The following is a 9,900-nucleotide window of genomic DNA, read 5'->3' on the forward strand; positions in this document are numbered from 1 at the left end:
TTCATGCCCTGTGAGCTGTGACGCCTCTGCAGGCAGAGGACAGCACCACCCAGGCTGGCAGTGATGGGGGTGGGCTGTCACCTGTCTGAAGCAGTCGGGGTGACATGTCATGTACCCATCCCGCAGTCTGGAGGGAGGACTCATAGGGAAGGGGCAAAGTTGTGCCCCTGGCTTATACTGTGGGGGGTGGGGTTGGTGGGGGGTCTGTACCTTCCTCACACCTGGAAGGTGTGGCTTGTCTGTGTGTGTGTGAGAGAGAGGGAGAGACAGGTTCTTTGTGCCTTTTGCATCCCATTAGTGGGTGTAGGGGTGCCTGGTTTATGTTAGTTACACAGCAATGAGGGTGACAACCTGTGTTCCTGTCTCATACTATCTGGGGATATCATGTGCCCATCTCATGCTTTGGGGGAAGTGACAGGTTATATGCTTAGCTCATCCTGTTAGGAGGGTGGTCACCGACTTGTATGCCTGTCTCTCTGTTGGGTATGTGTGAGATGTCACCATGTGCCCATCTCATGTTGTGAGGAGTGACGTGTGATTATCTCATGCTGTTGCGAGGTTGTCAGTAACTTGGGAGCTTGTCTCTCACCCTAAAGAGACAACATGTTGTCCCGTGGTATGGGGCTGCAGTTGGGAGGGCCTTCCCATGCAGACTACAGGGCCCCAAAGCTGACCAGAGGAAGCACTGGAGGCCCAGAGCACAGGCACAAATAGCGGGTGGTGGGGGGTCTCAGTCCTGCATGACCTACCTTCTGACCCAGGTGCAGACCCTTGAGACTGTTCCCCAGGAGAAAGGACCCAGTGTATTTTCAGATGGTGTGGAAAGGGCCCCTGGCTCTGGGGCAGGTGTCACTGGGGAGGTGGGGTACCAGGCAGGGTTTGCATGGGGGGCTGTGTCCCCACAGGCCCGGGGGACCCTATTCCCTGCCTCTTCTGCCCCTGAAACTGTTAAACTAATTAAGGCTGTGGAGCCGCAGGATTAATCGGGGCAGCTCGGCGCGGGCCGGGAGCTCAGGTAGTCGATTAGTGCGCCGCGGAGGATATTGGATTTCTGAACCGCAAGTCAGCACTATTCGGGCCTGTTATCTCTCCGAGGCTCGAGGCTCGAGGGTCAGGAGGCAGGAGGATCTGGGCTCACTGGCCACCCCCGCCCGGCCAGCTCCGGAGCATCCACTCCCCCTGCCCACACACTGCCATCTCCGGCCTGTCTGCCTGGCATCCCCACCCACTCCCCCTGTCCTCCTGGCCCCGCTGCCACCCACACGGCACCCTCACCCAGCCCTTCTCCCTGGCCCACCCTGGCCCTGCAGTCGTGTTCACCCTCCCTCACCCTCTGGTCCCCCTCTGTCAGGCTCGCTTCCCCAGCGCCACTCTCCCCTCTGGCTCCCTCCCTCTCCTTCCCTCCTGGCCTGATTTGCACTCTGTGCCTCCTTGACATGGCTCCTCAGCCTCTGACCAGCCTCTCTGCACCTGGGTCTCCATCTCCCTGTCCCTGTCCCCCAGTCTCTCTGTTAGCCTCTCCCATCACCACTCTCTCTGTTTTTGTGTTTGTATGTGCCTGTCTCGCACAGTTTCCGTCTGTCACTGTCTGTCTCTGTCTCTCTGTCTCTGTTTCTCTCCCTCTGTGTCTCTGTGTATCTTTCTCGCTCTCCCTCTCTCTGTCTTTTCCTCTCTCCCTCTGGCACTTAATCTCTCTCTCTCTCTCTCTTTCTCTCTCTCTGTCTTTTCCTCTCTCTCTCTTGTGTGGTCTCGGCTGGTGTCTGCAACCAGAACAAATCTCCCCCAGCCAACACCCCCTGAACAAGGAGGCCAGAGCAGCTAATGGGAAACATGTGATTCTGCCTTGCGCCTGGAGCACCGTGAAGGGAGCCTTAGTCCCAGCTCAGCCCCTGCTCCCCCCTTGCCGCATTCCCCCCACCACACTGTCCCCCGCCTCCCAGCGTCTCCCCCAGCCTGTGTGGGCACAGCAAGTTCCCCTGTCATTTGTTTTTCAGGGAGTGGGGGGAGCTGACGTTTATCAGCTGGGGAGGATCAGGTTGTGGAGGGGCTGGGAGCAGCTTTGCTCCTGAGGTCCCCCCAGCCCCCTAGGCCAGGCAGACCCCATGCAGACTCCCCCCCCCCCGCCCCCACTACCACCATATGTAGGAGAACAGGGCCAAGATGAGCTGAGCTGTGGGGGCCTGGATGAGGGGCAGCCAGTCCACCCCTGCTGGAGGGCTCTGGGGCCACCCAGATTTCCATCTTTTCTGCCCTCCTGGGCCTCTGGGGAGCTGCAGAGGTGGGGGCTCCCTGAGGGCTTGGGAGCTGCCGGGCTGCATATCTGTGCCCACCCAACCACGAGGAAAGGGGGGATGGATCAGAGGAGGGAGGCTCTGGCAGGTTGGAATTCTCCTTCTCTGCCTGTGGATAAATTGTCCCTAATCCAGGCTTGGGGAGTTGTCTGGCTCCTACAGAGAGAGAGAGAGAGAGAGAGCAGGAGATAGGGAGGGAGGAGGGAAGCAGGCATACAAACACGGTGACACAGACACACACTGTCTCACAAAGGGTCTCTCACATGCACACACACACACACATGTACTGACAAATTACACAAAGGTGCCACACAAACACTGAGGCACTGTTGTGCTGACAGGCACACCATGGCACACAGACCCTCTCACACATGTTGATACTGACACACAGCTATACTGGCACAGACATACAGTGACATGGCACACGGACCCACTGACATACACAGATACACAGTGATACACAATACACACATGTACCAGCACATACTGATCCACAGTGAAATAGACCCACAGAGATACCGTGACCAGTCATGCCATCACACCATGACCCTGAAAACCCGGAGAAAGGCAGAGGTAGGAGGGAGGCAACACTGATCCACAGTGACACCAGTGCCCGCAGTCACAGGCCTCGAGATTGGAAACCTGCAGGGACAGCAGAGGATCAGCCGCACGCCCCCACCCCACCCCCCACACACATCCAGAAAGCTCTGAGACAGGCAGAAGCCGCTTCACCTCCTGACACAGCGAGATGCAGAGAGCCAGGTAGAGTGTGTGCGCACACAGGCACACTCGTACCCGACCACAGCTGGGCACACCTTGTCTCACATAGGCACACACACCTACACCTCTGTGTCCTCACAGACGTGCAAACACAGGCTCAGCTGGATGCACACACAAAGCTGAATAGACCCAGATGCACACACCCACACGTATAACGGAAGACACTGAACCCAGGTACACATCAGCCTCACATACACACGCTCACTTGGCTGATCACAGACCACAATGAGCAAAGACAACAATACCATACATGTACACTCTTAAACACACATCTCCCACACAGACATACAGAAATATGCAGAGAAGCACACAGCAGGCTAAATAGACCCAGGAACCCACGTACAGGTGTATTTACCCAGACAGCTGAACATTCACAGACGTATATTTATACAGGCAGGATCTCTAACCCACATACAGATTCCCAGGCAACTAGAACCTGTAAGCAGTCCATGAGGCTTGATTCCCAGAGCCCCTCTGGGCTCCAGTACAGACCTCAGGGATAGACAAATGGGTAGGAAGCAGGGGGTGGTGAGAAGGGCCATGGTTATTAAAGAAAACAAGAGACATAACCAGTTGCTGATGGAGAAAGGTGAGCGCCAGCTGCATGTACTCCCTTCATGGAAATCTGCATTCACCATCACTTTGAACAACAACTCTCACCCCTGCATTATAAATAAGCTCTTAGCATTTATAGTTTCCCCAGAGTACTCCTCCCCATTCATAAGATCTCACCATTTTATAGCTGAGAAAACTGAGAGCCAGAGAAGTTAACTGACTTGCCCAAGATCACACAGTTAGTGAGGGTTGAGCCAAGGACTGTCTGACTCCCAAGGCCACCGTAGTGTGTGTGTTCACGTTCGTGTGTGCATGTACCTGCACACGCAAAGACACTGCTTCCCAGTAGGAACCTGGGGTTTCAAGAGAGAGGCTCACAACTCCCCAGTGAAATCAGTTGGAGCTGATTTCATTGTGTGCGAGAGCGGGCCCCGTCTAGGACAGCCTCCTGGTCTCAATGTCTGACTCATCCTGTGTCCATGCTTATGCCTGGGGTGTTGTGTTTCTTGCACAGATGGGAGCTTGCCTGCCTATCTACCCATCGGCCTGGACCCCAGAGCCCGCCCAGCTAAGTGCGTGCAGAGGGCCCCGGATTCGGGGCAGCTCTCAGGCCGCCGCAGAAACCACCCTGGAATCACTGGCGAAGACAGGCCTTTCCTGCTGAGCCGGGCCTCTCTGCACAGCCTGCTCAGGTAAGAGTGTACAGGGAAGTTGAGTCTATGCCTGGGCCACCCCCAGGAAGTGGGGATCAGGAGGACTTACTTCCCAGTCCTTGCAGGGATCCCCCCTCCCAGCTTAGGCCAAAAAGAGGCCCTTTATAAAATCAAAATATATTAACCCAACTTACTCAAACTCCCCATTATCCAGAAAGGGGAACTGAGGCCCGTGGATGTACAGCAAGTCCCCTGGAGTCCTGCCTCCTAGTCTGGGGTCTCTTCTCTTCTCCTTGATGACCTGAGAGAACTGGGAAGAGAAAGGGGTTGTGACAATGACCAGAACTCAGGGTAGAGGTGGAAACCAGAGTGCCTGATGTGTGTAGCTGACCCCCCCAGGACCCCTTTCTGCTGGAGTCTGTGGAAGCAGAGAGCTGGGAGGCCAAGGTGAGGTGCTGAGAGGAGCTGGGTAGCTCAGGTATGCTAGGCTGCCCTCATAGGATGGGATGGGGCTGGGGCAGGACCCCCCTTCCTACTCCTGGCCCAGATTAGCCCACCCAGGCTCAAGAGCCACAGAGGCCCACCCAGGCTCAAGAGCCACAGAGGCCAGGTGGGGCTGCCCTGCCCTTCAGAGACAACTCCCTGAACTGACACATGACGCCTCCGGGCTCCAGGAAGCTCCCTGGAGCCCAGCCTGCCTTGGGACCCACCCACCTTCCAAAAGAGCATTCCTGGGGCCTGAGGTCTGGGGGTGGGGCCTCTTGGGATTGTAAGGGTGGGAAGGTACCGCTGTGGGAGGATGCAGGGCTATGTGTACTGGACTATAAAAGTACAGGGCATCTTGTGTGCAAGCAGGTGTGTGTAGGGCTCTGTCCTTAGGTGCGCAGGGTTCTGTATACAAGAATTATAAGTGGACTGAGTTGGAGGACATTCGAGGGCTGTGTATGTGATACATTGGAGTGGTGAGTGTGCGGGATTTAGAGTATGTACTGGGTAGGTGTAGGAATACTGGAGTGTTGTGTGTGCCACACTCGATGGTATATGTGTGCAGCGTGCTGGTGTACACTGGAGAGGTGTATAGGCAAGAAGCTGAACACACCGGGGTGATATATGGGTACACTGGGACTGTGTGGTGTATGTACACAGGGATCTCTCCACGTGTCACTGGGAAAGCATGTGTTCAGGGCTCTGGGTGCACACTGGGGGTGGTGTGTGCACGTGGCTCCATTTGTGCTTTGGAGGTGGGCTGGGCAAGCCTTCGGTTGAGCTGGGCTCAGCAGTGCCCAGCCTTGTGGCCAAATCGCTGAAGTCACTTCCTTTCCAGCAGCAACTTTCCAGGAGGAGGAGTTCATCAGACCTGGGCGGGGAGGGGGTGCGGAACAAGGAGCTCTCAGGGGAAGGAGGTGGGCGGGGGTGAGAGGCTGTGGGGAGGGCCTGGTGGGGCTGGAGGAGGGGAGTCCTCCGGGAGACAGAAGGAAAGACAAGGACAGGAGTCTGGAAGGGCCAAGGGCAGGAGGGGATGGGGGCGGAGCAGGGCGGGAATCACAGTCCCTGGGTGACCTCGGAGGGAGGAAGGGAGGGCCACCGGGCAGGGTGACCCTCAGGTTCAGCCAGAGCTGGCAGTGGTGCCCGCACACCTGGCACCCAGGGCAGGGGGCTGGCAGGGGGCGGGTCTAGGGCAGACCTGCTTGCCAGGTGCCCCGCTCTGGGCAGGAAGGGGGTGGGCGAGGGCTGCACAAAGGAGCTCTCTGTGGCTGAGAGTAGGGTGGGGTGTGCTGTGCTGTGCTGTGGGGGGGCCCTGATGGCTCCAGGGGGTGGGGCGGGGCTTGCTCCCCTTGGGGGCATCAGTGGCTCTAAGGGGACACCTAGTGGTGAGGGAGGGTAGTGCATCTGGGTGACTGAGGTGGGAGGGGGTAGATTAGAAGTCAAAAATTAGAACTGGTGATTGGGACTGGGACAGTTGGAGGAGGCTGTGGGGGGATGCGGGGGAGGGGGGCTGACTCTCTAGACAGTGAAGAAGTTTGGTTTAAAGAAGCCCAACAGGGCCGGCTCTGTGGCTTAGCGGTTAAGTGCGCGCGCTCTGATGCTGGCGGCCCGGGTTCGGATCCCGGGCGCGCCCCGAGGCACCACTTCTCCGTACAACGCGAGGCCGAGTCCCACGTACAGCAACTAGAAGGATGTGAACCTATGACATACAACTATCTACTGCGGCTTTGGGGGGAAAAAAATGAATAAATAAAATCTTTAAAAAAAAAAAAAAAAAAAAAAGAAGCCCAACAAACCTAAATTCAGACTTCAGCTCTTCCGTGTCGTGGCTGTTTGTCCTTAAGGGCATAACTTAACCTCTCTGTGCCTCCATTTAAATGCCAAAGAAGTGACAGCTGCCATCATTATTTTCATCATCGTTATTTTTGTTATGATTTTGGGCAGAAGTCAGGTTGGAAGATCTTCAGGTACACTTGGGTAGGTGGGAGGGGGCTGAAGAGAAGGAGATGGAGAGGGGTGGTGTGTAGTTCCTGAAGGGGCAGGTCCTGGGAGATAAAGGCCTCAAAGGGAGGTGATGGGGGAGGTCTTGCAGCAGCAGTAATAGCCCCTTTGATGCGGTATTTTCCATTCGAGGACATCCCTGGGCCTTCAGTCCAGGCTGGGAGGGAAATGGTGTGGGGGGAGGAGTGTGCAGGCTGGAGAGAGGGTCATGAGGCCGGAAGTGAGAGCTGGGGCTGGCAGCCTGGCTCCCCTGGGGAGGCTGTGGGTGGGGGAGGGGGAGGCGGGCTGGGGAAGGGGTGGGGTGGTCACAGCCGCAGCGGGGGAGGGTGGGGCTGGGGACTCAAGGATGTGGGCTGGCGCTTCCCGGCACTGTGCACAGCAGGTTGGGGCCCCCAGCCCCCTCCCAGCCAGCTGGTGTCCCCATGGGCACGCTCAGACACACTGACCCAGAAGCAGACAGACGGACAGAGGGACCCTTTCGACTTTGTTCACAGACATGGGATAGGTGGTGCCCTTGGGAGGGGTCCAAGAAAATGGCTGCCTGGGTGTGGTGGGGAGGGGAGCCAGCTGCTTCCCTCAGATCCTGGAGGCTGCAAAAGAGAGCAGTGGACAGAGTCAGGAGGTCTGGCGGGAGGACGTGCCCAGAGGTCTTCACGGGTGGGTGGAACAGAAGCAACCACTGCAGAGGAGGTTTTTCTCTTCTGCCAAGATCACACCCTCAGGCCCAAGTGGGAGGTCTGCAGAGCAGGGAGAGTTGGTGAGCCCCACCCTCAGTGAGGGAGGGTGGTGGCTTCTGGTAGGCATCTCAAAGAGGGCATCAGGAGCCATGGGTCAACCATACTGTTGGAAATCGGACTTGGAGATTCCAGAGTCTGAGCCCCTTCCCTCCTTTGTGAGGGTGTTACCCACAGTCCTTCCTGCAAGAGCAACGGTGAGATTCTTGAAGCAGAGAGAGCCTAGCCTGGGAGGGGCCAGTCCACAGTCTACAGCCAGGCGCAGAAGAGAGCAGAACCCTGAGTGATCGAGTAGGCAGGACAATGAGGAACAGCTGAGGCCTGGGACCTGCAGAGAGGAAGGGACAATAGACAGAGGGATGTTCTGCCTGGATGAGTAACAGAAGGGCCCTCCCATGACATTTTGTGGGCTTGGGCTCTTTTCCTCTTTGGGTCTCAGCTTTCTCGTCTGTAAAATGGGAGGGACATGAGGTGACACTAGAACCGTGTACCCTCTGGGGAAGCCAATTAAAAATACAGATTCCCAGATATCCCTTCAGATCTATGAGTCAGACTCCCCTGGACTAGGGCCTGGGTATCTGGAATGTTACACGGCTCCCCCAGGCCCAGGGTTTGGAAGCCAACGGGTGAGGTGATTTTAAGGTTCCTCCCAGCTTTAAATTAGACCACAGCTCTAGAAGGAGCACTTTCAGGAGTGGCTGAGTAGAGTTGCAGGAGCTGGGAGTGGAAGGCAGCTTTGGACTTAGGACAGAATTAGGAATCCTGCCACTTAGCAGCTATGTGACTTCTGGCAAGTTACACAACCGCTCTGAGCCTGTTCCTCTGTAACATGGGGATAATAAGCCAGGCTTCCTGGGTGAGGATTCAGTGGGTCATGTACGTGGAAGTGCTTCGTAGATTGCAAATCACTGCCCACCAAAGGGGAGTGGAGGAGTGTCCCTTTCCACACTCTCCCCAAGTCAGCTCTGTGGTCTTCCTGTGGGGTGACAGCACTGGGCAGTATGGCAGCTGGTGAGAGTCTACATGTGTCTGTGGGCGTGGCCTTGGGGATCAGGTCAGGGCCAAACACTAGTCAGTGATCAGGGTCTGGCTTTAAGATCCTCACAGTGGTCAGGACCCATTTAGCTCCTGCGCCCCGAAATCCCAGCTCCTGGGGATCAGCCAGGGCCCCAAGTCCCCAGGCTCCCTTGGGAGTCAGATTTGCCTAGATCTAAATCCCAGCTCTGCCCTGACCAGCTCAGGGAGTCAGTCGGTAAATATTTATGTAGCATCCATAGCCCAGGCCCTGGGGTCAGGGGATACAGCAGTAAACAAGACAAACGCAGTCCCTGCCCCTGAAGAGCCCACACTCAGGCGGGAGACACACTGAATAGCCAGTCATACTAGTAATTGATTGCAGTCGTGATAAATACTGTGAAGGTGAAATAGAGAGAGCTCTGAGCGTGTGTAGCAGGGGCCGGACCGAGGCCAGAGGTAGGATGGGGGGTCAGAGAGGGCCTTTCTGATAAAGGTGGGAGAGGGTTCAGAGAATGTCCCTTTCCACATTCTTGTCTTTCTCTCACCCTCCGCATCCTTCTTGGGTCCCACTTTTGTGCCTAAAGAGGAAAGAGAGAGCCTCATGTGAAAAGGCGGGGCTTATTGCTCTGAATGCCTCCCATTCATTCTTTCATTCATTAGTTCAGTAAATATTTTTTGAAGCACACTTGTGGGCCACATGCTGATCAGGGTGTTAGGAGATACACACAGAAATGAACAGGACAGAACCCCTTGCCTCCATGGTGCTTGCCACCTTCCAGTGGATGGTTTCCTCATCTGTAAGAATGGGAATCTCGGGTCTACAGGGGGGTTAGATGAGATAATCCACATAATGTGCTCAGCCCAGTGTTTGGCAACAGAGAAAGTGTGCCCAAAGTATGAGCTTTTATTGTTGTCGATTTCCCGGTGTGATTGTTAAACCTCTGACCTCAGGCACTTGTCACTTTTTCTTTGCAGCTCTTATCCCACTAATAATTAAATCACTTATGATTATCTGATCACTGTTTGTCTATGCAGTCCTTGTGCAAAGTAGGCTCTCCATAAATAATGAGTATTTGAATGAATGATGTTACTTCATCTCTTAGCCTCCATTTCTTCTTGTGCAAAATGGGGTTATTAATAGCCCCTACCTCACAGGATTGGTATGAAGAATTAAATGAAACGATGCCTGGACAGCTTCCAGCCCAGTGCCTGACGCGCAGTAGGTGCTCACTAAACCTGAGCTGCGATGGTCCTTTCCAGGCGCTGTCCACACCCCGAGGCCTGGGCTCAGGCCGAAGTTGCTCCACAGCACCCCCCAGCTGACAGCCAGCGACTGGCAGAGCCCCCAGGCACGGGGGCCCTCTCTCTACCAGGTCAGCAGGG

General features: G+C 55.8%; 1 long non-coding RNA gene across 2 annotated transcripts in view; it reads left to right on the forward strand.

The window, feature by feature from the left end:
- The window catches only part of LOC147914117 (uncharacterized), a 49,100-nt gene extending 39,288 nt beyond the window's left edge, over positions 1 to 9,812 (forward strand). For both annotated transcript variants that reach the window (XR_015555804.1, XR_015555803.1), the window contains exons 3-4: positions 4,141 to 4,318; positions 9,673 to 9,812. This is a non-coding gene — a long non-coding RNA (uncharacterized LOC147914117). The remainder of the gene's footprint in view (positions 1 to 4,140; positions 4,319 to 9,672) is intronic.
- Positions 9,813 to 9,900: the final 88 nt, after the last annotated feature.

Source organism: Ceratotherium simum, chromosome 22 (genome assembly GCF_057802395.1).
Source record: "Ceratotherium simum simum isolate JZ-2026a chromosome 22, ASM5780239v1, whole genome shotgun sequence".
In the NCBI taxonomy this organism is placed as follows: Eukaryota; Metazoa; Chordata; class Mammalia; order Perissodactyla; family Rhinocerotidae; genus Ceratotherium; species Ceratotherium simum.